Raw genomic sequence first — 26,986 nt, 5'->3', positions numbered from 1 at the left:
ATCAACATTTTATGCTATTATTTTTTAAACACAGTTTATTTCTACTTTAGGCAGAGTTATCACAAAACAAAAGAAGAAAGTGGACTGAAGATGAAGTCCAGGCTGTGGAGATGACTCTGATGGACTACATCAGCTCTGGCAAGGTTCCTGGGAACGCAGAATATCTGAAGTGCATAGAGACATCCCCAGTAGCATTAAAGGGGAGAACCTGCGAGGGAGTTAAATTTTATGTAAAAAATCGCATTGACGCTTTAAAGCGAGAATCTATGAAAAGAAGGTAAGCGTTTACATTTCTCCACTATTGCTGAGAGATGGATTAAACAAGTACAGATTTTCTGGAATTCTAAATCTGTACCTGTAGTATTTTATGTTAATTTTTCATTGGTAGTATTATTTTTAATTACTGAAAACCGAGTTGTCTAGAGTGTGGAAGGGTGGGTAAAATAAGCAACAGGGTTGTGCAATATTCACAAATGACATTTGGGTACTCATAAGTTGATTATAATAGTAAAATGTGAAACCTTTTGCATCAAAGTTTGCCAACATGAATCATACAATTGGACTGTAATATTTTCTAATAGGCTGGCACCTAAAGTACAAAATTTGAAACTATTTGTCTCAGTAAGTTTAACTTTAATCTCAGAATTCTGGGAACAAAGTCTTTGTTGTACTATTCAAATAATAGTTTTATGGTGGCCCTAATCCTCTTTTGTAGTATTTTTATTTTATTTTATTTTTGTAGGGCTTTTTTTTTGTAGCATGATTCTGCTGTGTGTGTTATGCTGGTGCCTTTTCTGGTTTTGGCCTGCCATGGACAACTTTTCATTTTTTGTGCAGCGGTTTGCATTTTTCATTGACTGAGGATGATCTACATCTAGCAATTAAGAACTGATAGTTGACTGCAAGTAGTAGTGTCTGTATTTTGTCTCCTGGCACTGTTTTGGTTTGATATTTTTCTAGTGCACTGCATACACTTTCAGTTGTGTATGTACAGTGGTCTATCCCGCTAGGCTTCGTAATTCAGTGAATATATGTTTTTGATGTATTTTTTGATGCAAAGTGAGAGATAATGCTATGATAATGTCAGCTTTGTCAAAAGAACAAATTATTACAAACAATAAATACTGCACACGCCTATTATACAGTAGCTTATACCTACACATTTTTAGTCCATAGGTTATTACCAAATCATACATACATACATGAGCAGTGTATATATAATATGTAGTACTGCACTTAACCTTCATATTATGTTAAGGGTCAATTTAGCCCATTTCAGTTTTTTTGTTGACCAAAGTACTGTTTATCCTTTTTTATCTTCATGAAATCTTATGACTTTTCCTCATCTGGGGTCATAAAATGGTTTGTAAAAGATGGACACTCTAATGTGTCCTGGAATGTCTGTGCACAGTTTGTATACAAAGGTGATGTTGCGGGTCATATTGACCCGGACAATTTTTATGCGGGTAAAAAGTTGGTCAGATCCAAAGTGAACATGTCTGTCTGATGTACTTAGTTTTGAATAGCCTCTGAATAAACATTCAGACCCACAGACCCAGGTATGTGTTCAGGACAAGCTTTCTTGCCTTTGTCCTCGTCACTGTTACTCATGTCATCTCTTTGAGAAGCACACCAAAAATGAGCTCCAGAAGGTTTACAGCTGAAGAAGTCATATCATTGATTTTTAACTGGGATAGTGATGAAGAAGAAGAAATGTCAGAGACAGAGGACCGTTCAGAGCCCGAGGACAATGATATTGATGACCCTGACTGCCAATTTTCCTACAATGTGGAGGATTCAGAGGAGGAGTCTGCTGCCGTCTCTGCATTAGACGAAAACCAAGGACTGCAGCAATCTTCATCCACGGAGGGGACATGAACATCTAGAGATGGTATAAAATGGTCAACATCACCACACCTAAGCCAAGGTAGACTGTCATCTTCCAATGTCATCAAAATGACTCCTGGTCTTACAAGATTTGCCGTCACACTAGTTGATGATATTCAATCTGCGTTTCAGCTCTTCATGTCCCCACCAATAGAGAAGATTATACTTGCCACGAGTAACTTGGAGGGAAGGCGTGTATTTCAAGAGAAATGGAAGCAACTTGATCAGACTGACTTGCATGCTTATTTTGGAATTCTAGTGTCAGCTAGAGTTTACAGGTCAAAGGAAGAAGCAACTGTAAGTCTGTGGTATGAAGAGAATGTAAGGCCAATACTTTTCAATTACAATTATGTAATTGGAAAAGTCAAGTTCATGCCATACATCCAATCTGCAATAGATCCAGTGGATACAGGTACACAGAAACAGAAGAGATGCTAAAGCAAGCACATCTTGTGTGAAATGCAAGAATTACATCTGCAGAAAGCACACAGTTACATTATGTCCATCATGTGGACAACATTGAAAATGTTGAACAATGAAAATCTAAAACTAAACTAAATAGTTGTTACAAATATTGTTCTGGAATTTCAAATTGTGTTGTATGTCAGTTTTTAAAATGTTTATCCAGTTGTTTAAACACAGTTTTTTGACAGTTCTGAGTGGATTTACACAGTGCGGGTCAAAATTACCCGCAACATCACCAATGTAATTTTTTTTCAACATAATATAAGGGTTAAGTGTATTTTGTAGGTAACCCTAATTTACTGGAAAAGTCCAGTATATTTTCTGCCTTTACTGCAATTCAGGGGGATTTTTTTTTTTATTGCTTTACTATTTTAAAAATGTAATAATGCGTTAGAAAAATAAATACTAATGTATTATTATTGTTCATAGTGGTTCAAATTGGCCCCACATTTTCAGACTTGTTCCAGAAGTCTGTATGCAACCCACTTTGATACCTATTTTTTTGTTTTTACTAATTATTTTCCATTTTCATAATTTTTACCTTTGAATTTGTTGAAAAACAAAGACTTGGTGATTATACTTGGACATTTATGTCAACAGCAACACATTTTATACCGTTTAAATTATTATTTTTTTGTAGTAGAGTACTTTACATTTGTACTTGAAGTACTAAGGACTTTTACTTTTACCATATGTTTGTATGCATACATAAGAACAATAGGCACTACATTAATTTGGGCCAAATAAAATCAAACATGTCAAATGTATGTGCACTGTGGTACATATGCTCTAGCTTTTTTTTAGCCCAACTATGTTTGCTAGTGATAGCCATGGCCAGAGGTTATTATGTTTATAGATTGTATGTCTGTCCCATTCTGGCAAACACGATACTTCAGCAGTGTTTTGAGGGAATTTCCTTAAATATAGCACAGGTATCCACTTGAATGAGCAGATGTAGTCTGACATACATGCGTAGAATCTGCAATTAATTTGTTGTTTACATTATATTAGTCATATATATGAGTCATATTATTGGATGCAATCATCAGTAGTAACAAAGTAGTTTGTTGAAAGCATTATTTATATAAATAAATAAGTTAATTAATTAATAAATATTACACAGTAAAATATTAATTGTTGTGGTACCAGTTCTGGTACTGTGATATTTTATTCTCCAGTGTCCAGTGCACAGATTATTTGACAAATATAAGAGGTAATGGTAGATTAGAAAATGAAAAAAAAAAAAAAATAATAATACATATATGAAGCAAAAACTATTGTATTAAATTCAACCAACCTTTTAAAGAAAGTTTTTTGATTATGAAACTACTGATTATAAACTTACCCTCTATTAAACTGGGTTTTAAATTTGCATAAATAAATCATCTACGGGTAAATGCATAACAGTGTCACCTGGTGGTGGTTTGTTATAAAAAACAATAGCAGTGTCCCCACCAGGATGGAAAAACCTGACAAAAAGGGAACCCTGTACATTCAATAGATTTTGGTACCAAAGTAGATTTTTTGTATCTAAAAAAATTGTAAATTATGACAATACCTTCATAATGCCTTTATTACATTCAGAAACATGGTGTCCCCATGCATAACCTGCTAGTCTGGAAGAAAAAATTGTCCCCACGTGGTAAGAAAAACGAGTATGTGTGTGTGTTTGTGTGTGTAGGTGGGCGTGTGCTAACTCCAACACCAAAGGAACACCTACCACCTGAGGCTCTTTTTTATTTTTCTGTCAATCTCTCTCCTTCTTTCCATTAGTTTCCTTCAATCATTGTCTTCAAGCCTTTCACTGCCTCTCTCCTTTTCTCTTTCTAATTCTCCTGCATTTTATCCATTCCCCCCTGGTGAACTTATTTGTCTCTACATCTCTGAGGTGGAGTAACAGTCACAGCTCTCTGTGTTTTGGCTCTCTGTCTGTTAACAACTTTAATAACATCCCTTATCAGTAGATACTGTATGTGCACATGTAGGTTTACATCGACATGTATTTTCTTTTTTTTTTTCTGGTCTGTCATGCCCTTATTCTCGCGTATCTACGCTCCTGTGTGTGTGTGCACTCATCTTTTTGACAGAACAAGTTTACTCTTTAATGACTTTTTGTACCTGTGTGGAAGCCCTGTCACAGAGCTCACAGATCTCCTTCACATTTCTCAACTTTCTTAAAATTGTGTAGATGGTTTCAGTGTACAGAACTTTTTCTGATGCCACAGTATGACATTTCATTTTACAGCAACAAGCAATCTTGCTGCGCTCTGCTACCCCTGTTGCTGGAAATTGAAATCATAAAGGTAAAAAAAAATGTTTCAAATTCCATTAAAGCTCTACCTGTACAGCTTTGTTCTTCTTTTTCTGTTAAAACCACGTGGTGATGTTACACTAATGTAGAGCGCCACTGAGAGTGAAATTGGAAACTGGAAGAAAATGTTGTTTTGACAGCAGCCAAAATGGCTTAGGCAATGTCTGCTTTAAAGACCGCCAGGAAGACAAAACAGTAAATCAAGACACACATGTACTGAAGCGCACTCTGTTTTCAGTCTTAGCTACTCTGTAATGAAACATCATTTTTCAAATCATCATCAAGAATACGTGTATTGAAACGTACACAGAAATGATCAGCACCATTTTTTGGAGCTAAAATGGCAGATACAAGGGTGACTATAAAGGGAGGCAAAGGAGAGGCAGCTGCCCACCCACTGCTAAGTTTGCCTCTAGCTGCCCACCACCCCCTATCCAGTCACTCATCAATTGTTCAGTTCCTAAAACTGTAATTGGACAATAACATGACAAACATGGTCATCCGTGTTTCCCACTCATAGTCTACATAACATGATAACAGAAGAAACATGCTGTTGTAAGATGTGTGAGCTTTGTGTGACTTGGTGGAGAGACGGGCTTCAATACAACGGTGCTATAGGTAGCCCAAGACTGTCTATAGATGCAAATGAGTACTTTGAACAATAGAGGACTGGGTGTCTCAATACAACAGGGATATATACGTTTTTACTTCTGTTATGTCTCTACATGTAAGTTGATATCTGCTTGTAGCAGACTTAAGATGCTCATGGTTTATGGTAAAAATCTACATTTACTTTTGGCAGATGCTTCAATCTAAATGAAATTACAAGTGAAGTACATGGTAAGCAAAATATCTAAGACACACGTGTCAAACTCAGGCCCACGTGGGTGTAATTATATTTGGCCTGATAGATCATATCAAATTTGTATTAGAGCTGGCCCACCAGTATATAGCACATACACCAATAATACTAGTGCTGCCAAACCATGAAATAGCAGATCTTTCCCACTATGTTGCCTAGTGCACAGATCGCTGAAAATCTCAGCTTACTCTGCACCGAGTTGCTGCATTTCTGGATTTTGAAGCCTAGAAATGCAGATTTGAACTGCTCAGTAATCCTTTTGTTGTTGATGTGGAAAGTGCACCAACCAACCTCCAAATGCAGCCGATTGAACTCCAGTGTAGTAACACGCTCAAGTCAAAGTATGACTCTGTAGGTGCTGCACAGTTTCCATGTTTCCTCCCCGATACACACTGCCCCAACTCTGTGCCCAAGCTGCTCAAATGCTCTATGTTTGGTAGCACATATCTATGTTGATGAAGATGAACAAAACACCACGCAGGAGTTGTCTCACTGATGAACACCTTCACTCAATCTTCAGGATTTCCTCAGCTCAGAGTCTAACCCCAGACATCTAAGAAGAGATGTCAGGTATCTGGTTTGAACCAATGTGCATCAGATTTAAATCAGCGTGTTGCAAACTGAGCTTGAATGATGCTGTCTTTATGCACTTTTTCTACTCCAAGCCATGGACTGTTGAAAGATTGAAGATTTTCATGTAAGTTTTTGTTTTGTTTTTTTTGGTTGGTTGTTTTGTTTTCATTTTCATTAAAAAGGAACTCAAAAGACTACAGATAGAGACATAATAAGACATGAATACCACTGATGTGTGTTTTATTTCAAATTTAATTTCTCATTTGTTTATAATATCAAGCTTTGCTTGCTCTAGATTCAATGTTTATGCAAAAGTTTGTTTCCATATGAAAAGGTTCAACATTACATATCTAGAGAGATGGAAAAACATGTACAATTGCAGTCAATTTTTCAATAAATACCGAGTTTGGCCCGCAACTTCGTCCCAGTTTTTAATTTTGGCCCACTATGAATTTGAGTTTGACACCCCTGATAAGCCAAGAGGAGAAACATTTCAGTAAAGTCCTCTAGGAAGAACTGTCTCCATTTCATTAGGTGAAACTGTAAGGTTTTTTAAGAGTTAAGTGCAAAGAATGTTGCGGAATAGTTTTCAGCAGATTTTCGAATATTGGGATTGAGGCAGCTGAGCGTGCAGAGGTAGGTAGGCCATTCCACGATCATGTAACCACTGAGCTCAATAGTTCAGCCTGGGATCTTTTGAGGTGAGGTGAGGGGATGGCAAGACGTTATCTACTGGCAGAGCACAGCGGATGGAAGGGGTTGTAGACCTGAATGAGATAGTTCAGGTAGGTAGGTGCTGTTTAGTTGACCACTTTGTAAGCAACGGTCAGGGCTTTGAACCTGATGTGGGCACCTACAGGAAACCAGTGCAGAGGTAATGTTTAATGCTGCAATACAAACTCCCTACACATATGTAGGGAATATAATACCCTTGTGCATTATATTTCCTGTTTGAGTTTGATGTCAAAAAAAGGCCCAGTTCCAAAATCACTTACCTAATCCTCATCTCAGTTTACAGAACCTCATCCACATCTAGTCCATGGTGTCAATCTGTTACTGATGCCAAATCAATGACAACAAGCCACAGAAGGCCTCAGCTGACAGCTAGTATTTCTGGAGTCTGGAGGAAAGTACCAGTAATTATGTAATATAAACCATTTTCTCACTTTGATCCTTTTCTTTAATCTTGCTTTCTCTGTTGCTCTTTGTCTCTTTATGCTTAGTCTATGTGTTTGATATTTGCACACTGAGCAACATCTTAATCAACTCAATTTTATGCATGTATGTGTCTTGTAATAACTTTCTGAACAGCTATAGAGACTCGCTGACCATTCCTCATTTTTGCAATGGCTGCCTAATTAATTAGATTAATTGAATGCTGTTGATCAATAAATGGTGGAGGTGTAGACATTAGTAAGGTTTCTCATAAGCGAGCGTTACAACAAGCAAGTCTGTAAGGGTGTGGGTGTGTGTGTGTGTGAGAGCAAAACACAAAATGATTTTTGTTTGTTTTTTTGTTATTATTTTTTGCTTTGAAGGGTGAAATTAGTTTACTTTTTTACTGCCAGTGTGGTAGCACAAAATATAATAAAATAAAATGTAATTTGCTGTTGAAACGCTGGTTGAGTTTTATCTGTTTACATGTTGTAACTGACAACTCCACCAGGAGGGAGTGAAGTCTGGCTTAGTGTCAGTTACTGCAAGGAGGGGGCACAAGCTGGTACTGGAAAATATTTGGAGGCAGTAAAATAACAGGGGGTAAAAGGTGACCTTTCTAGTAGACACACACACTCACAAATATACTTTGTCTCCAGTATGGCAGGTGCCTGTGGCCAGGTCATACTAAGAGTAACACAGAAACCCTCCATCATGCAAACAAACACTCTCTTCAGGCTAATTCACACACAATTATACTTTTTTTTTTTTTTTTGTTTTTTCAGATCCCCATTTTATTTAATGTATCAATCCAAATTTGACTCTGTGACAGGGGAGCAAGACACACGCCACCCTGGAACCACAGACAGCTGTACTGATGACAGAGACACTAAACAGAGGCTAGGGCTGATTCAGCAGAGGTTACATGCTGCTCACGTCGGCCTTTCAGTGTTAATTCCAAATTACACAATCACAAAACACACAAACAATCAGACTGCATGAAGGTAATACATCATTTTCATTTTTTTACTATGTGTGTAGGTTCAATATTTTGTACATGTGGGTACTATTGTGTAGCTCATGAGCTAATCAGCACCCTAGTAACATAAATAGATATCTAAGCAGAAAGGTTAAAGGAGGACTCTTACTTCAGGAAATCATATTTTAGGAGAAAATGTAAAGCAAAAGGGATGAAACTGTGATAAATGTTTTGCACCTATATGCAATTAACACACACACGACAATGACAGCTTTAACGAGGGTGGGTTTCGGTATCTCGCCCAAGGACACTTCGACATATGGACAGGAGGAGCTGGGAATTGAGCCCCCTCCCTGTGAATGGTGATGATGAATCACAACTGATGATGATGACACTTCTGATCCACAAATGTAACAGTCATTTTTTTTTTTTTTTACTTTTTTACTAAATTGTTTTGCTGTTAGGAAAAATGTTATTTTAGACGCTATAATTTTAATTGTTTATTTTATATATTACTATGCAATTTTGGACAAAATTAAACATTTGTTCAAAAATAAGTAGTAAAGTGAGAAAAATGCATATTTAAACATTTACACACACAAACCAAGATAGGTGCATGCGACCTGCAACCAAGCTACACACACTGCACTGTTCTTTGAAAAAGAGCTCCTTGAAAACTCAATTAGACTGGGGGGCAAAACCTGCAAAAACCGACCACTCTCACACTGAAGTATGCCGGCCATTCTCTTTCTCTCTCACACACACACACAATTTTGTATGGCGGTCATTGTGAGGACACTTATTGACATAATGCATTCCCTAGCCTTCTACTGTCACGTAGGCCATGTTAATCTATTCTGTATTGATTCTCAATTTATCACATTTACTGCCTTACTTAAACCTAAATCTAGGCCTAAAGCCTAAAACCTAGTCTTAGTCTAGCTCTTTAACCACGCTTCTCATTGTGAGGACCAGCTAAAATGTCCTCCCTTTGTAAAAATCCTCAGTCCAAAATTCATGCTCACAATGATAGCCATACAAACACACACAGGTCACTGTTTTAGCTTCCTAACCTGCAGCTATTTCCAGTTTTAAATGGACTCTAAGGTTCCAGAAGAAAAATGTTGTATTAGGGTTTGTACCTAATTATGCTCTTTATGTCATATATATGTGTGTGTTGTGTGTCTTTGCTAACACACTTTGCAAACACACACATATAAGGTCGATTTAAAGAGTCATTCCTTTATTCATTTGACATCTCGCAAGTGATCAACTAAACAAAACTCTTGAGACAACTTGAGACAGTTTGGGTTAAGGTAGTGCTGTCACTGTAAATGTGTCTGTTTGCCTTCTTGAGCAGTTAGTGAGTGTTACTTTTAACACAATATTCTACTCATGTTCTTTCACAATCATATTTTGTATAGAAGCATTCAGAATGAGTGTAATACCTATAAATCTGACCCCTGATGTTTGCTTCACAATATGTTTATTGCATTCCCTCATTTATATTGCTTATTTTAAAAAGTTGTTACACAGGATATGCATTATTGCTCTTGTTTTCTGTGTGTGTATGTGTCTTTGAAGGAGACTTTCAGTTTGATATTCCTACTCAGGAGACATATACACACCAAATTCCACAGGAAACTTACTAGTTGTCTGGACCAAAGGTCATAGGCAGACTGATCACCTCCCCTTTAGGGAAGAAATTATCCTCCAGTAACCTATAAATATTTGTTGTTGTTTTTTCAGCATCTGGAGCTTTAAAGTCCAACAGGTTTCTCCTTTAAAAGAACAGTGTGACATTTTAAGAAATTGATTTCTTGCTGAGAGTTGGACGAAAAGATCAATACAAGTCATATCTGTGGACTGCATTGTGGCTCTGGAACCAAAACTGGACCAAGTGTTTCACATTAAAATAACCTTTTTTATTTAGGAGATTTTTTTTAAAAGATACAGTGTGGTCATCGTGCAGAAATGTGTACGTTCTACGCTGTGTTTTAGCCTATTGACCAGGGGAAACCAGCAGTCTAGAAGACAAGTAAATAATATGATGAACAGATCCCAAGGCACTTAAGCTTGGTGAGGTTAAGGTTAGGGGAAACAAATACCTACAGGAAAACAGACTTCAATTTCCCCTGCATGTGACAGAAACAAGTTGTAACAAACAGTTACACAGGACACACAGTGTAGTGTATAAATGAATAGATGTTATAGTCTAAACAAGATAAAATATGTTTCCATCTGTCCAGCCTTTATCAGTGATTTTTAAAGGGGTCAGATTCATGTTTTCTTGTTCTGATGTTACATACATGCTCTTGTAAAGTTTAATGTCCATGTTACACACAAATTCTCAAAACCTTCGGTGAACGTGTGATTGCTATGGGCTGATGAGTGAAATGCCCAAGTTTCAGTTTAGCCAGTTTGCTTTATTCTTAAGCCTTTTGCTCAAGACCATTAATTTCAAGAAAGTTTTTGTTGAAAACAATGAAAAGGTTTTGATGGGTAATAGTCTCGACCTTGACAGGGGAGTACATGCAGTGACTGGCCCTTCTGTTTTTTTAATTTGAATGCCCCTGATATGTAGGTAGGACATGGAGTCAATTTCTTTAGCTTAGCCTGGCATAAAAACTAGAAACAGGGAACCAGCTAGCAATGCCTCCTAAAATCCTGAAAGCCAGTTACAGTAACATTTTATATCTTGTTTTTCTGAATCTGTCCACAAGCATAAAATCAAGATTACACGCTACACATCAAGCTAAATGTGCAAGGAAGGTGTCACTGCTATATCACTAAAACACCAATACGGCACATAAATCTACCTAAAACCATTGGTCATTTTTAGAGTTTGTTTTACAGCATGTTAACTACTGAGGGACTGGCTGATATATGACTCTAGTGCCATAGTTATGCTCAAATGTGGCACTTGTGTGCTCTTAATATTTTTTTCTAACTCTCCTGTATTTCACAAAAAGTTACAGTGTTGTATTTATCTTCTCTTTTAAGTACATTAAAGCAGAATATGAAATGTAAATGTTTCTTGGACCACAAGATTTAGTATCAAGGCTTTGCTTTCTCAGAACCATAAAATGAAGAAAACCTGACTTTTAGTGATTAGGATCTTTTTTCTGAATCTATACTATCACACATGCACACAAAGATATTCATTTTAGTTTAAATTCTTCAATTTAGATGTACCATGGCCAGTAATGTTTAAGAGACACACTACTAACAGAGGAAATAAGTGACACTAAGTCTGTGTGTTAAAAGTGTGTATTGCTGTGTGTGTATATTTTAAACCCTCTTTTCCGGCCCCTTTCTATGGGTCACTAGTTATTAACCCCCAGACAGTCACCTTGACGTACTCCCTCTCGCACTCACAAAGACATCTGCACACACACTCCAAAACTAAACTGCAGACTGACCCATTCATATACGCATACACCATCACTGTCTCTAAAACTCACACACACGCCATCTTTATCAGTGCGCTGTGACCCAAACTGCCGCGTGAATTGGCATGAAGTGTTAATCCTAATATTGGATTATCAGACAGACAGAGATTATCACCTCTTTCTAAGATTAGAAGCTTAGTTTAAGATTAGGTAATTCAAAGCGCCACTTAAAGGTTATCACATCAGTGGAGACGGAAAATTATTTTGCACATGAGGCTTCAGTATGGTCCATTTAAAAGGAATGATACACACACACTGGTGACTGATTAAATAGTATAATTATATCTAATTGGGAGAATCATCTAACCATACAAGTCTTACAGGTAAAGAGGTGCCTAACCTGGGTGTGTTCCAAAGAGTTACTGAAGTGGGAAAACCAGAGAAAGAAAGAAGCTTCATTTGCATCTTTATGTTTGTTTAGTGGACATACTGTGCTCAAAAAGTCAATAAAAACTGACACTGGACTAAAATCTTAATGTAGTATGATGACTCTTGGGAATATGTGTGTGTTTATTTTCTCCCATGTTTTGTCTTTCTTATCAATTTTTTTTTTTTTCTTGAGCTGTCACTTTTTCATCTCTCTCCTCCTCTCTCTCTCTGGTAGATCAATATAGGCTAATTGCTGTGGAGCATCAGGCAGTTAAGAGGCTTCTTTTCCCCTGAGTGCTTAATTCAGACTGCCAAACTCACTACCTCAGTGTGTGTGGCTGTTTGGAGCAGAAACACCTGTACGCTTGGATACAATTGTTTGTGATAGAAATGTTCTTTTCTTCACACCAGAGAACACTCTTTCTGTGTTCACACCTTCTCTCTGTTCTGCCTAAATCTAACAGAATGGAACTTGCTGTATGGACTGGCAGCAGCTGTGTTTTCAGTCATGATGTCTCGGCTGCTACTGCATCTGCTGCTTTGCTTCTTTTAGGATAAATCCACTGATTAAATAAAACAGGATGAGAGACAAAAAGAAAAAGAGGAAGCATGGAGGGTTAGGAAGCATCTGAGATCAAGTTTAGAAGAAACCTGCGTAGGTTGTGTATGTGTGTTTAGGCTATCATTGTGAGTACCACGATGAAGTTTTAACCAGTGGAGTGAGGACATTTTAGCCGGTCCTCACAATGGGTAGAGTGTAGCAATAGTAATTTTGAGGTTGAGACTAGGGTTTAGGGTTGGGGTTAGAACTAGGTTTTTGTTGGGGTTAGGGTGTGTGAGTGTCCCCTGTGATGATAACTCTGCACTGTTTGTCCCCAGCCTTTAATGTGACCTATAGAAACATCTCCTGAAACATCTGTTACAGCTGCAGGTTCACGCTTTAGTTAGGTCAGGGTTTAGACACAAAAACAACTTGGTTAGGTTTAGAGAAAAATCATGGCGTGGGTTCAAATGGGCACTCCGTAAGTGCCCATATTCTGAGTGTATGTATGTGTATATGTATGTATATCTATAGACAAACTCAGAAGTCTTTCTTCTTCCTCCCATTCTGTCTGCATCTGAACAAACTGTGGAGAGGTCCAGTATATCTGGGTGTATGTAAAGTTTCAACCAGTTTGTGGATGCAGGACTGAAGCTCAAAGATTAACTCATTCTGTCTGTGACCTAAACCTGGGCCTTGTTCAAATTTTCATGCCGTAAGTGTTACATTGCATACAATGTTTGTCTTATTTGTTTGCCAGATTAGCTTGATGAATGTAGCCACATTTGCCAAACCAGCCGCTTTTGAGAGGGTCTATTCACATATATTTTCAGACTTGCCACTCACTATAAATTACACGTTTTTGCAGCGTGACAGTGTACAGGCACATTTTGGGAACTTCAAGGACCTGTTTTTGAAGACCTAAAAGTGGCATAATTTTGGCTCTTTAAGGTTAGAGAATACTCATCATGGTTATTATAATAAACATGCAGCTGGGGGTTGTGGAATGATCATGAGTTGAAGAAAGAACAGGGAAAGCTGTGTTTTTTTGTCTATAGCAGGGCGGCTAACCCCGGTCCCAAGTCCTGCTTGTTTTCCTACCAGCCCTGCCCTACCACTCTGCTGATTACCTGGCTTTAAAGTATTAAACTTTCCACTTTTTTAGTGACCACCTTTCAGCGGTTATGGTATGATTTTTGTATACCTATAATGTCCAAATACATATTTAATTTCATGCCAAACATTCTTCTTAAACATTCTTAAATGCTCCATTTTGTAAGTGACTAATTTCACAGCATTTTGCAGAAAATGTACTTTCATTACTATGAACATATTTATAATTAACAGCTTTCAGAAAATATTAACAATGCATCTGTAAGTTCAACTTTACTTTTGCCACAAACAGTTCCTGTCCCTTCACCTATATTCATCCTAAAACATAGAATCTTTGGGAATAGAGGTTTCAAGAGTATTTCTAAATTCATCCCTCTAGAAATCTAGACCTTGATGATAAGAGACAATGTGACCTGGACAACTGCAAGAAGATCACAGTGAAGTTAACAAAGGTGGAGGTAATAGAGCAAAGGGATGAATCTGAGGGGGAGATAGTGAAGGAGAGAGGGATAAGTGGAGGTATAAACCAGTAGCAGCTGTTTCCCACCCATTAAAATGTAATTAAGAAGAACCTCATTACAGAGAAAGACAAAGAGAGCGATGTGGAGACAGAGAAATAAACTGTTTTCTGATGTCAACTTTATCACTCATCCAGACAGAAAATCATCAGTTGTTTCAAGTAAACTCTTCGAATGAGGAGGAAAAATAAATAAAAAAATTAAATCCCAAGCGCCGTCTGGTTCTATGATGCTAATTAGATTTGAGCAGATCGTTTGGCAGAAAAGACATAATGTTCTAAATCCAGTTTGGCACCTCAGTCCTGAAAGAATTGAATATAATAATTCTTCTTCCCAGTCAATCATTCTTTCTCCAAAGTGTGGGATTTCTGTCTTTTCATCTCATCTGCCAAACAGCATCTGCTCAGAAGGAAAGCAGTCAGGGCAGATTCCCTGAGTTGTGAAAGCAATTGATCTTCTAGAAATAATTAGAAAGGGTTTCACTGGATCAAATGTGTCATTTTACTAAAGTCTTTGTTTCTCATCAGCATCGAAACTTTTCCATCAGCTATTTAACTTCTATTTATCCATTCATTCAGACAAAGTTGGATGACTGCACATGAAACCAGAATACATTTTGACCACAACAACTTTATTTGAACATTGTGCTAGTAGGTCTTTCTGAAGACACAAAAACCTTTTTTATACATACACATTGTTACTCTTCAACAACAACAACAACAACAACAACAAACAACATAATGGTTAAACTCAGAGGGGTTTACCTTTGACACTGAAAAATCTCAGTTGTTGTTCTTAAAACCAGCACAGCGAGGTCACACACTAAGTGCAACTTACACCTTCTAATGATAACTGTCCATAAATCTGCACATTTTAAAAAGTTCAAATGCTGCTGCCTCTGCTAGTATCTACAGGATGACCTTTTATAGAGAAGCAGCAAAATATAAAAGCACAGGCTGAAAAAGGCCTAAGGCTACCTCACTGCCATCATTGGATCACATTGCCTGTAATAGAAACAGCGACACTCATTAATTCAATAAAACACACATATTTGTGCTGTATTATTTATTCACAATAGTGTCAAACATTATTCATTATATTGATGGTTAATCTCATTTAGTTCCCAAATGCAGTGTGTTAGGGCTGGGCAAAAAACGATAAAGATATCTATTGTGAAATAACTTTTCCTTGATAGAACTTTTTAACATGGTCAATAACCTATTACAACCGTTTTTGACACAAAAAGTCAGTAATAATGAGAACAGCGTCAAGAGCAGTAGTGGGAAAAAGACAAAATGATGTCAGAAAATGTTAACGGAAATTTGAGCAACACCATTACCAAAGAAAACATCTTAAAGGACACAGTCCAAGGCTCAAGGCGAGAGAAGAAGATAATGTTGAAAAGAGGGTCACAGGAATTCGATAGTGTGGTGATATTCTGGCTAATAAAATGTCCAACCAAGTGGCGTGCGCTGCAAACAGTGTCAAAAGCATGTTTCTACAATGATATAGCTGTTGGAGGACAGCTCCAACAGCTATAGTGAGAATCTCTCACAGTTTGTTAATAAAATAACATAGATCAAATCAAAAAGGACCATAATGCCAGCTCCTCAGAATAAGGGAAGGGAAGATATAAGGTCCAGTACCTACACTTTTGTGACACTTTTAACACTCATTTGCTGCTAATTTATCCAAAATCCAGTGTTGGTGAAGCTGTCTTGGAGCCATAAGGGTCAATTTGGGGTTCAGTGTCTTGTTTCAATATGGACAGTAGCACCCTATGTTTACTGTTCCACTCTGCTGACTCGCATTGACCAGCTACCCGGCCCAAAGCAGCCACTCTCACACAAGCAATTACAAAGTGGTGCATACCTTTATATGTGCACTCTTTCCACTGTACAAACACAGAAAAGAAAAGGCAAATTAAAGACAGCTCCTATATACATGGCTGTCTCTCTCTTCAAAAACATACACTTAGAGAGAACATGCCACAAGGCACACACACATGCTTAAACACACATAGGTGCAAATATAAATAAATACACACGTATGTAATGACAAAGGAAGTAGTGTGCCATTATAAAGCATGAAACACACACACACACACACACACTATTTAGTGTTCTTATTCAATCAAGCAGTATGTGTATTTAGGCTTGAGTAGGAGAAAATGCTAAAGGCAGAGCAGTACTCAGATAAAGTGGAGACTGTGTGTGTATGTGTGTTTATGGTTGTCTAATAACTAGGGCAAAGCAGTCTTCAGGATATTAGGGTTTTTTTTTTAATTGAAAAATGGTCAGAAGGGAAAAACAGCTCATATTCAATGAGACAGCACACACACTCAGTAGACTCTGTAGGCTACACATAGATTATCCAGATCTACACTCACAATGAGGGCACAGAGTATATTAAATGCTGCTCTAGATGCAGAAACAGCTTGAAAGTAGATAATATAGTATTTTACACACTAATGACAAAACAGGGCGTCTTATTCACATTCGTGTTTTTTTTTAATTTACTCTTAAGAAAAGTTCTAAGAAAAGTCTATGTCTGATTGATGATGCTCCTAAACAACAGATTTACTTGTACCTTTGTTCTTATATCAACGAAACCCATCATTATTTTAAGTTAAAAGTGTTTTATATTTGTTCTTGTTTAACATGTGCAAGCGCCCTGCCAATGGCCATAAAAGGGCACAAGACTGCAGGGCCATGTGCATACATAGGAATCACACACAATTACTGAAAAGAAAAGTGAAAGAAGCCTGTGTAAACAGCTGTACAGTAAAGAATAGCACACCAGAATGGTGTTAAAAAATAAATGTTACATTATTATATAAAATTATAAATATAGCCGTTCCTATATAACATTGTACAGACTTAATCTTAATCAGTAAGTAATTATTACTTGCACCCCTTCTTGTATACAAACATGTTCTTTCCAAATAGGCTGACTGTTAAGGCAGAGGTACACCGCGCCCACGTCAAACAATGTGTGGCAAGGAAAGCCAACTATTGTCCATGTCTGCGTAATAATAAAAACTCTCCACACCAGCAGGGGGCAGTAGTCTTGGCATTGGTTAGTGAGTAAGGGGAAGCAGAAAAGCAAGGACTGCAGTTATCCATCAGGACAAACAGTTGACAAAGTAGCATTTAATAATTATTTTCACACCACTCTTGTTTACCACAGACTGTTTCAGTGAAAATATTATTGTAATAAAATGTTCAAAGGAGATAAGGAAAATTGTCCTTCTGCATGTACCCTCTTTATTTTGTCGTGGGCTTGTTTTTGTCACTTCGGTTTCTCTTCCACAGTGATTTCTTAAGCTAGTCAGCCAATCAAGCTGGTCTCTCTCACTGACAAGACCAATGGTACAGAAAAAACTACACACAAACTACAAGTAACAGTTCAATATTCTATGTTCTTAAGGCCAAGACCAACTTCTCAGGAAAATATCTAGCTCTTTATCTAGCTCTAGCTTTTGAATGCACCAATATGTTTACCAGCTGGTCACTAACTTTCCCTGACTGTTTGTTGCTGAGTAGGAATTGTGCAGTGAGTTAATCAGAGCTTTTTTCTGGTAACAGTTGCCTGCAGCAGTAGGAAACAAAGTTGGTGAGAATGGTGGAAGTGAAGCAAAGTAGTAAAGCTGTGGTTTGAAAAACCAAGCACAGAACTCAGAGAGGCTAAAAGCAGAGTTTTGGTCAATAAAAAAATAGATTAATTATATAGCATATGCAAAGATGTGTGTGATATAACTGTAGTTGTGTTAGCGTCACTCATACCTGTGTGTGTATAAATACACATATACAATAAACATTCTGTGCACGTGCAGGTGTGTGTTTATTGCTGCTCCTAGCCAATGAAAATCTGGCTTTTCTAATTTCAACTTAAAATGCCAGGTACCTCACCAAAAACAATCTTGCCAAGTTGGCATGTGTGTGTCTTTCAAAGTGTGTGTGAATGCACGTGTTTAGCCACAGGAAGGACAAAGTGGTTCAAAGAGCATCTAAAGCCTTGATTAAATCTCTAATCAGAACTGAAGACCAGCAACAGTCTGATGCTGCCTGGAAGGCCCTGACACACAGCAGCAGGAAATAGTCAGGAAAAGAGCAAAATACACACACACAGTGCAACGCACAGACAGCAGTAATTGATTGTACCTGATTATCTACAATGTGTGTAGTTAACACAGGCGCTAGTCAGTACTACTGGTGTTTTATATTTGAATGCATAAAACTATATGAATTATGAATATTTAAAATTTAATTAGAGAATAAACCCTTCTGGATACATTATCGCTTTTTTCAAGGGAGTCCTCTGTCAAAGAATACATTAAAATTAGTTGCATGAACAAACAGATGTACACAAGTGTACACACACACACACACACACACACACACACACACACACACACACACACAGCTTCCCCTAAAATCCCAAATCACAATAAGTAAACACTCTAAATTTCACTATTAAAAGCAGATAGAGTTGTTAAAGTTATTTGAGCACAGAAAGTGCATGGCTGTGACATATCCTGCTTACTGGCTTTAATTGTGTACATACTGCACAGATGTCTGTGAAACATATCTTCCCCAAATTTAACCATGTGGGTTGCAAATCAGAAACACTTAGTGTCTTTGACAGGGAGCCAAGTTCCACAAATGGGACATAAAATAATTTTCAAGCTGTTAAGATACTAATACAAAAAAAAAAAAAAAAAAGTCACCACCTGGATTTAAGTAAGCAAATAGGTAAGAGTCTCCCATTGAATAATTAAAACATGGATGATGCAGTAATTATTCAATGGGATATGGGATATTCATTAATATTTTTAGTTATTTAACTCTAACTGATGCAGTGAGTAGCTTCTCATTTCTTAAACAACAATGTCAGCAAACACATACTACGTGGTCGTAGAAAAGATTTTAATCTGTTTCAGAACGGTCAAATTATTGACTTGAATCAAGCAAAGAAAAAATCCAAGGAGATTGTTGAAACTACTAAAACTGGGTGTAGAACTGTCTACACCCAGTAGTTACAGGTCATGTGGTCTGATGAGTCCAGATTTACCTTGTTCCAGAGTGATGGGTGCATCAGGTTAAGAAGAGAGGCAAATGAAATGATGCACCCATCATGCCTAGTGCACAAGCCTGTGGGGGCAGTGCTATGATCTGGGGTTGCTGCAGTTGGTCAGGTCTAGGTTCAGCAATGTTATGTGTCCAAAGAATGAGGTCAGCTGACTACCTACTAGTGGGGTGGCTGTGGCTAGGGCAATAATAGGTAGGGCATTTGCTGCCAATCACAGGATTGGTGGTTCGATTCCCGCTGCCACGTCACATGCCAAAGTGTCCTTGGGCAAGATACTCAACCCTCAATTTGCCCCCGGTGAGTCAGGTCACACTGCCATCGGTGTGTGAATGTGTGTGTGAATGGGTGAATGAGATGCAGTGTAAAGCACTTTGAGTACCAGCTAGGTAGAAAAGTGCTATATAAGTGCAGACCATTTACCATTTACCTGAATATACTGAATGACCAGGTTATTCCATTGATGGATATTTTTCTCTCCGATAGTATAGGCATATTCCAAGATGACAATGACAGGAATCATTGGGCTTAAATTGTGAAAGAGTGGTTCAGGGAGCATGAAACATAATTGTAACATGGATTGGCCACCACAGAATCCAGATCTTAACCCCATTGACAATCTTTAGAATGGGCTGGAGAAGAGTTTGTACAGCGGTCTGCAAAAAATTAATGCAACTCAGGATGGGAATAAATGTTGTCCAAACAATGCCACGGTAAATGTGTGCTGTAATCAAGTTATAGGCGGTCCAAAGAAATATTAGAGTGTGTCGCTTTTTTTTTGGACGGGCAGTGTATGGGCGATGTGAGTCTTAGAATTCTAAATAAACCTCCAATCAGAACACGGTGAAATATTTTTGAATTGTTTTGTCAAAACCTTTACACGTTACATGTTTTCAGATCAATATTCACAACTACATCTTCATAGTTCGTGTATTTGGAGGTACACGATCAAGACTGGATTTTGTAGACAGTTATTTTTAGTCTATTACATATTAACAAAGTTTCATAACATCCGAGTACAGAGGAGGGAAGTGTCTCCCTTTCAGTTCTGAAGCTGAATTTAGCCCTTAAACTTTGCTCTTTTTACACCACAAATAGTTCCCTACATTTACACTACCAAAAACTCTATACTGAAGACTCTTTTGAGGAACTCACATTTAACATTTTGTTTTCCTTTTAAGTAAAAAGCCTCCAGACTGGCTGATGGGGAACAATCCAGACAAGTTTCTGTTTCTGTTTTCTTCGGAAAATGTGCTGTGTGTAATGTCAGCTGCAAATCTCTAGCTGGGTTCTATATGTGTTGTAGTAGTCCCAAATCACAACTGGTTTCTGTCCCTGTCTTATTGCATTGCTCTATTGCATAATAATAACACTCACAGAACAACACAGCGCCAGAGACAAGAAAATAGATTTTGTCTGTGCACGTAACCGTGTGTTCATGTACAGTGCCTATAAAAAGTATTCACCGCCTTGGATGTTTTATCCTTTTATTGACGTTATAAATCAGTCATGGTCAATAAAAGTTGCCGACTTTGATTAAAAGAAACTTCAGAAAAATACCTCATTAATGTCAAAGTGAAAACAGGTTTCTACAAAGTAATTTCAGTAAAAATATGTAATGTGAAATCAGTGTTTGCATTAATATTCACCCCTTTTAAAATGACTGTGCTAATCCAACAGAGGTCCAGATATTTGATGCTAGTAGTGTAGTAGTAGTCATTAGTGAAATGAGGACCATCTGAGTGAATGAATGTGTCTCAAGGGATTGCAGTATGAAGAAACTTGTGTCTGGAAGGTCCAGTCACCGGTTGTTCAGTATTCCTGGTTACCATTAAACCATGAAGAAAAAAGAACACTCTCAGCAACTCAGAGAACAGGTCACTGAAAAGCATAGGTCAGGGGATGGATTCAAAAAAATCTTCAAGGCACTGAACATCCCTAGGAGTTCAGTAAAATCCATCATCAAGAAATGAAGGAATAAGACATATGTCTAAATCTGGCCAAAATGGTGCTTTTGTCCATCAGACAAGACGCTATGTTTGGCGCACAACAAACACTGCACATCACCACAAACACACCATCTCCACTGTGAAACACAGTGGTGGCAGCATCATGCTGTGGGGATGCTTCTTGGCAGCCAGCCCTGGAAGGCTTGTTAAGGTAGAGGGTAAAATGAATGCGGCAAGATATAGGATAATCCTGGATGACAATCTTATTCAGTCGGCAAGACAACTATGGCTTGGGAGAAGATTTGTTTTCCAGCAAGACAATGACCTGACGCAGAAATGGTTTACAGACAACAAGGTACCGTATTTTCCGCACTATAAAGGCGCACCTAAAACCCTTCAATTTTCTCATAAGCAGACAGTGCGCCTTATATATGGATCAATATCGAGTCAGTAACGCAGTAGAACACGGGAATAGACGTTTAACATTAACGAATCAATGGTGCGGAAGTGGAGGCAGCAACAAGATGGCTAAGTAAAGAAGACTAAACAGAGTTTCTGAGGGAACGAAGCGAGATGGCTACAGTTGGAGGACAAACTCCTATCTTTTCTTTATGTAACTTTAAGAAAATAAATTAACAAATAATACACATCATTACACATTTCGTATGTTACACTCGCACACGCTAGCTTGACTTGAATGAAGCTAATTACACGCACACATAATTTATCACATGTAACAGGTAACAACTAACAAACTTCTAATGACAATAAACATGTTAAGACTTACAAAGACAAATGCTTTCCAAGGCACAAACGTATAAAGCACACTCAGCATAAACATGAACCAGTTTGTTTTACTGTGGAAACTAAACTAGCTTAATTTACAGACAGAGAAAATACGTCAAAGCTGTACTATTGAACAGAGAGTGGAAAGAGCGCTCACTCTGCAACTAATTATCTTAACAAAGATCAACTAAAATACACAACTCTCACTCTGATACATTTTTAAGAACAATACTATAATACTTTTTAGCTGCCTTTGTCACAACTTATTGTTGTTCATTTATCACTTGAACTGAAAGGCATGATGGCAATCTATTAATAAAGTTTGACCGACCTCTCTGTGTGAGGATCCGCCGACTACCTTTCAGGCTGACCTCTTATTTTGAAGGTCCCGTTTCCGGGCGGAATGGTGTTCATGCAGCAGCTTGACATTCGTTAAACCGGTTGATCGCACCTGTTGCACTGGACAAACTCATGACAAACTAGTGTGGAGGACTTAAAGTACTCGATGGCTGAGGATTCTGCTACATGGATTATTGCTTTGGAGTATTGAGTGTGATACTTTTTCCCGGTTTGTGTTTTGTTGAATGCCGGTGTTTTTCGTTGGATTATCTGTTGGATTATTTTGGATTTCCTGTTGGAGCTACGGGTTTGGATTATCTATGTTTCAAGGACTTTGATTTCACCAGGTATTAATATTGACTCCTTTTGTGTTTTTCTAAAGAAAAGACTGCTCAGCTGATGCTTGCCCTGTAGTTTTGTTTGTGTGCCGCAATAAACACACTGAACTGAGTAGATTGCTTCGGCCTTATTATTGGTCCTACTAACTCCTGACACTCTGACTGTTTTGTTGACATTCCCTTTATCGCAGCTCCATCTAATGTTGCATAACTTAACACCAGCCTCTACTGTAGCGTCTATTCTATGCGCCTTATAATGCGGTGCGCCTTGTACATGAAAAAAGTTTTAAAATAGGCCATTCATTCAAGGTTCCCCTTATAGTGCGGAAAATACGGTAAATGTTCTGGAGTGGCCGAGCCAAAGCCCAGACCTCAATTCAATAGAGAGTTTGTGGATGGACTAGAAAAGGGCTGTTTACACCTGATGCCCACGCGACCTAACAAAGCTTGAGCAGTTTTCCAAAGAAAAATTGCATAAAATTCCAGTGTCCAGGTGTGCAAGCCAAATTGAGACCTATCCACACAAACTCCATGCTGTAATTGCAGCCAAAGGTGCATCTACTAAATAATGACCTGAAGGGGGTGAATATTATTAAATATTAAAAGATTTCACCTTACATATTTTTATTTAATTGCCATTACTTTGTAGAAACCTGTTTTCACTTTGACATTAATGAGGTATTTTTGTGAATTAATAAAGTCGTCTACTTTATTTTGTCTATGACTTTTTTGTGAATACTTTTTATAGGCATATACTGTATGTGTATATGTGCCTGCATATAGAGAGAGTAGAGAACCACATGCAGAGAAAAATACTGGAAAGTCTATAGAGACATTAAGATCGCATTTCAGCTAATAGTTTTCCAAACTTTCTTTCCCAGATACCAGTTCTGTCAGCTTGGGGTGTTTCTGTTTGTGTGTGAGCATACACATCTTGCAGTCCATGTATCTATGTGGATAGATATTCCACTTCAGTTAACATGACAGTTGCTGATACGTCTGTTACTGTTCTAATCTCCTACTGTTGTTAACTAGGAAAAGTTATCCATTCCTCCCCACTTCTCTCTGTGTGTGACAAAGGTAGATACACAGAGGCAGCTACAAAAGCAAGGAAACCAGTAATTTAAAACCTTCAAAGGCAATGGTATCACATTAACCAGCACAAATTCCCCTCTGGCATGACACTGGCCAGACCTACAGTATGTGTGTGAGGGTCTGTATTGATAACAATATGTCAAAAATAAAAAGAAATGTAGTTCCAAGTCCAGATATTTATGGCTTGGTAAAAGAGTTCATTAAAAAGTTCAAACAGGATGAAGAACTTTGTTCTAAAGCTGCATTCAGACCAGAATTGGCAAGACATAATACACTCAGCAAGTGGGACTGGAAATATCGTGGGTGGCAAAAGCTGCTCAAGCTAACTTGGCTCTTGTGCACACAACAGGTTCTATAAGAAGAAAAACTTAACTTTTTGAACTTTTATGGGGTAACTTTAATTTTCTAAATTATTTTATTCTCATCAATAAAGGCAATAAAACCAACAATTAACTGCCTCTACTCAAGGGGAATTTCAGTCATTTCTTCATTCCAAGATACTTGTTCGATACATTTCAACAAACATTACACCAAATGCTCTGAATCATGATTACCTTGTGACAAGGTCTAAAATAAGCTACAGTAGTGTGTCTATGGGTCTAGGGTCTATGGCACAGACAAATTATGTTATCCTTCAACGCTGTGATGCTAACTTCTACAGTATTTTTATTGTTGCAGACCTGATGCTTGCAACACAACCCTACCTTTAACACCAGTGACTTGTCACCTATCAATCACAGTTGAATGTGCCACACATTGGGTAAGTGTTCTTATGAAAGCACAGCACTTTCTTTAACCTCTGATAAAACTATGTTTGTTGAATTCTACCTATTTTACCATTTGCTACTTGCTCTTGCTCCTCGTGCATATGTCAAGTAGCTTTTCCGTCACAACAAAATCAAGTGTCTGTGTTGTGTCCTACAAGCATTTTGGAGTCACTTCCACCCACAACTCAGAGTTTAACAGAACATATTACAGACTCTTTTAAACTCAAGGTCTTTAGGCTAAGGAGGCTGTAATAGACACTGACGGTATATATTACTGGTCTGCTGCTTTTCATTATGCAGCTAATGATTCCCTGTCAAGTTCTATTGTAAATGAACGAGGGGCAAAAGAAAGAGTGGGAGGGCAAAGACAGAAAGGCGCAGGGGAGAGAAAAAACATCATCAGATACATACAAAGATATCTGTCAAGAGATTTTGACGAATTTGCTGTAGCTGTTACACATATATTGAAACAGACAAGAAGAAATGTATTTCTTCTGATATAAAGTGACAAGCTGACAGGTAAGCTTGGTTCCAGGGCTCTAAACCACTGACTTTGTTCATATGTTTTCCATCTACTGTGTCCAATGCTTCTACACATTAGTTAGTTAATTTAATGTTCTTGTTCAAATTTTTTCTTGGTCTATGCCTGTACTAGCATGTGTGGAAGCATGGTTCTAACTTCTAGCTAGTATGTGAAACTAGAGTAATGTAAAGTAGTATACCATTTCAGATATTCATATTCATAGACCATCATAGTGGGGCAGTGAGACAGTCACCTCAAAGCTGTGGATTTGACCCGGGTTATTTGACCAAAAATTCACAGGTCGGCCGGGTGCCTTCCTGTGTGAAGTTTGCATGTTCTCCCCCTATCTGCATGGGTTCTCTCCACCATCTAAAGGCATGCTTTTTAGGTTAATTTGTGACTCTACGTTGCCAATAGGTGTCAGTGTGTATGGTTGCGGTAGCGATTAGGATAATTGATAGACGGAGATATTTACGATAATGATTCATTATGCATTCTCTCATTGATGGCCATCCTTAAAAAATGTCATCTTGTAAAAATATTTTGGCCGTCGCATGAGAGTCTTATGAAAAAGTAAAAATAATAAGCATAGTTTCCAAAATGCCAAATTTCATTAAACTAAACTAATTAAAAATGCAACTTGTGGCCAACTTTTAAAATTGTATTGCTAAAATGTGTGAGCATAAAACCTCATCAGAGCAATGTAGCAAGGCAGTGCAGCCATCGTGGCTGTCAGTAAAGACTGCAGCATGGCCCAACTGCCACCGCTCTGCTTGGGTCTTAACAGGGAGGGTATATCATTCAGCATTCAGTCCAATTAGAATGTCAATGGCAAATCTCCCCAAGCGAATACGATTGATACACACATTCACACACAAACATGCCTGCATTTATGTACACACATACAGCCCTACATTATTCACTGGTAATTACAATGTCAATACACAGCTACACATCAGTGTGGTCTCATGCTATCAATAGCCACCATTTAAACACAGACACACACACACACACACACACACTATCCTTTAATTGCCCTTCAGCTTTAGCACTTATTTTTCACACACGCACACATAAACATACGCAGTCCTACTTGTGCATTGGTCCATTCAGACTCCCCATGGAGTAAATATGCACACTCTTACTATTCCCCTACTGTATTTTTATCCACGCAAACACATGTCCAGAGTCACACGCAAGGTCAAAGACGTGGTAGTGGGTTCATCAGTGTTGCTTCTTGCTCAGTACTTATTTTTTTTTAACATCTCTCTCTCTGTTTCTGTCTCTTTCTCTCTTTCTTGTCCCCAGAGACTTGCACAGTAAAAGGCTATTTACTCTATTGCATAAGAATAGCTCTCTCTCTCTCTGTGCCTTTCTGTCATTTTTTTGTCAGTTCTCTCCCTTTTCTGTTTTACTATCTACTTTTTTTCCTCAATCTCTTCTTATTTTATGCCACTATGTTTTCCAAATGTCTTACGTTTGCCTAACCCCAGCTTTCTATCTCTAACCTTTTACTGCATTAACAAAACAATAAAAGTAATGGCGGAATATGGCGGGCTAATAGGACAGCAGAAGCACACAGCTCATTAACACAAAGGAGTTTTGTTTATTTTATTTTCTTTCTTCACAAAAGAAAAACAAAAACAAAATATAATTCTGAAAGATTTTTACATAAAAAGATCTAACAAACGATGTACCAAATATGTAATCAGATATGTTTTGAATTATGCACAAGACAACTAGATTATTTCCATTTTGTGGTGTTGCTGTTAGTATATATACAATATGTCCTATAGTATAAAATATTCTTTCAATGTTAAGGAGCTGGTATAACTGGTCTTTTTGGACCAGTCCTTGGTGGAAATTATGTAATGGA

The 26,986-nt window shown here is 37.8% G+C and overlaps 1 protein-coding gene across 1 annotated transcript in view; it reads right to left on the bottom strand.

The window, feature by feature from the left end:
* il1rapl2 (interleukin 1 receptor accessory protein-like 2) overlaps nt 1–26,986 on the bottom strand; it is a 289,838-nt gene that overhangs the window by 244,157 nt on the left and 18,695 nt on the right. The gene's annotated exons all lie outside the window — the stretch shown is intronic.

Source organism: Anabas testudineus, chromosome 10 (assembly GCF_900324465.2).
Source record: "Anabas testudineus chromosome 10, fAnaTes1.2, whole genome shotgun sequence".
NCBI classification, from domain to species: Eukaryota; Metazoa; Chordata; class Actinopteri; order Anabantiformes; family Anabantidae; genus Anabas; species Anabas testudineus.
The sequence above is the reverse complement of the archived record's forward strand: the minus strand, read 5'-3'. Positions and strand labels throughout refer to the sequence as shown.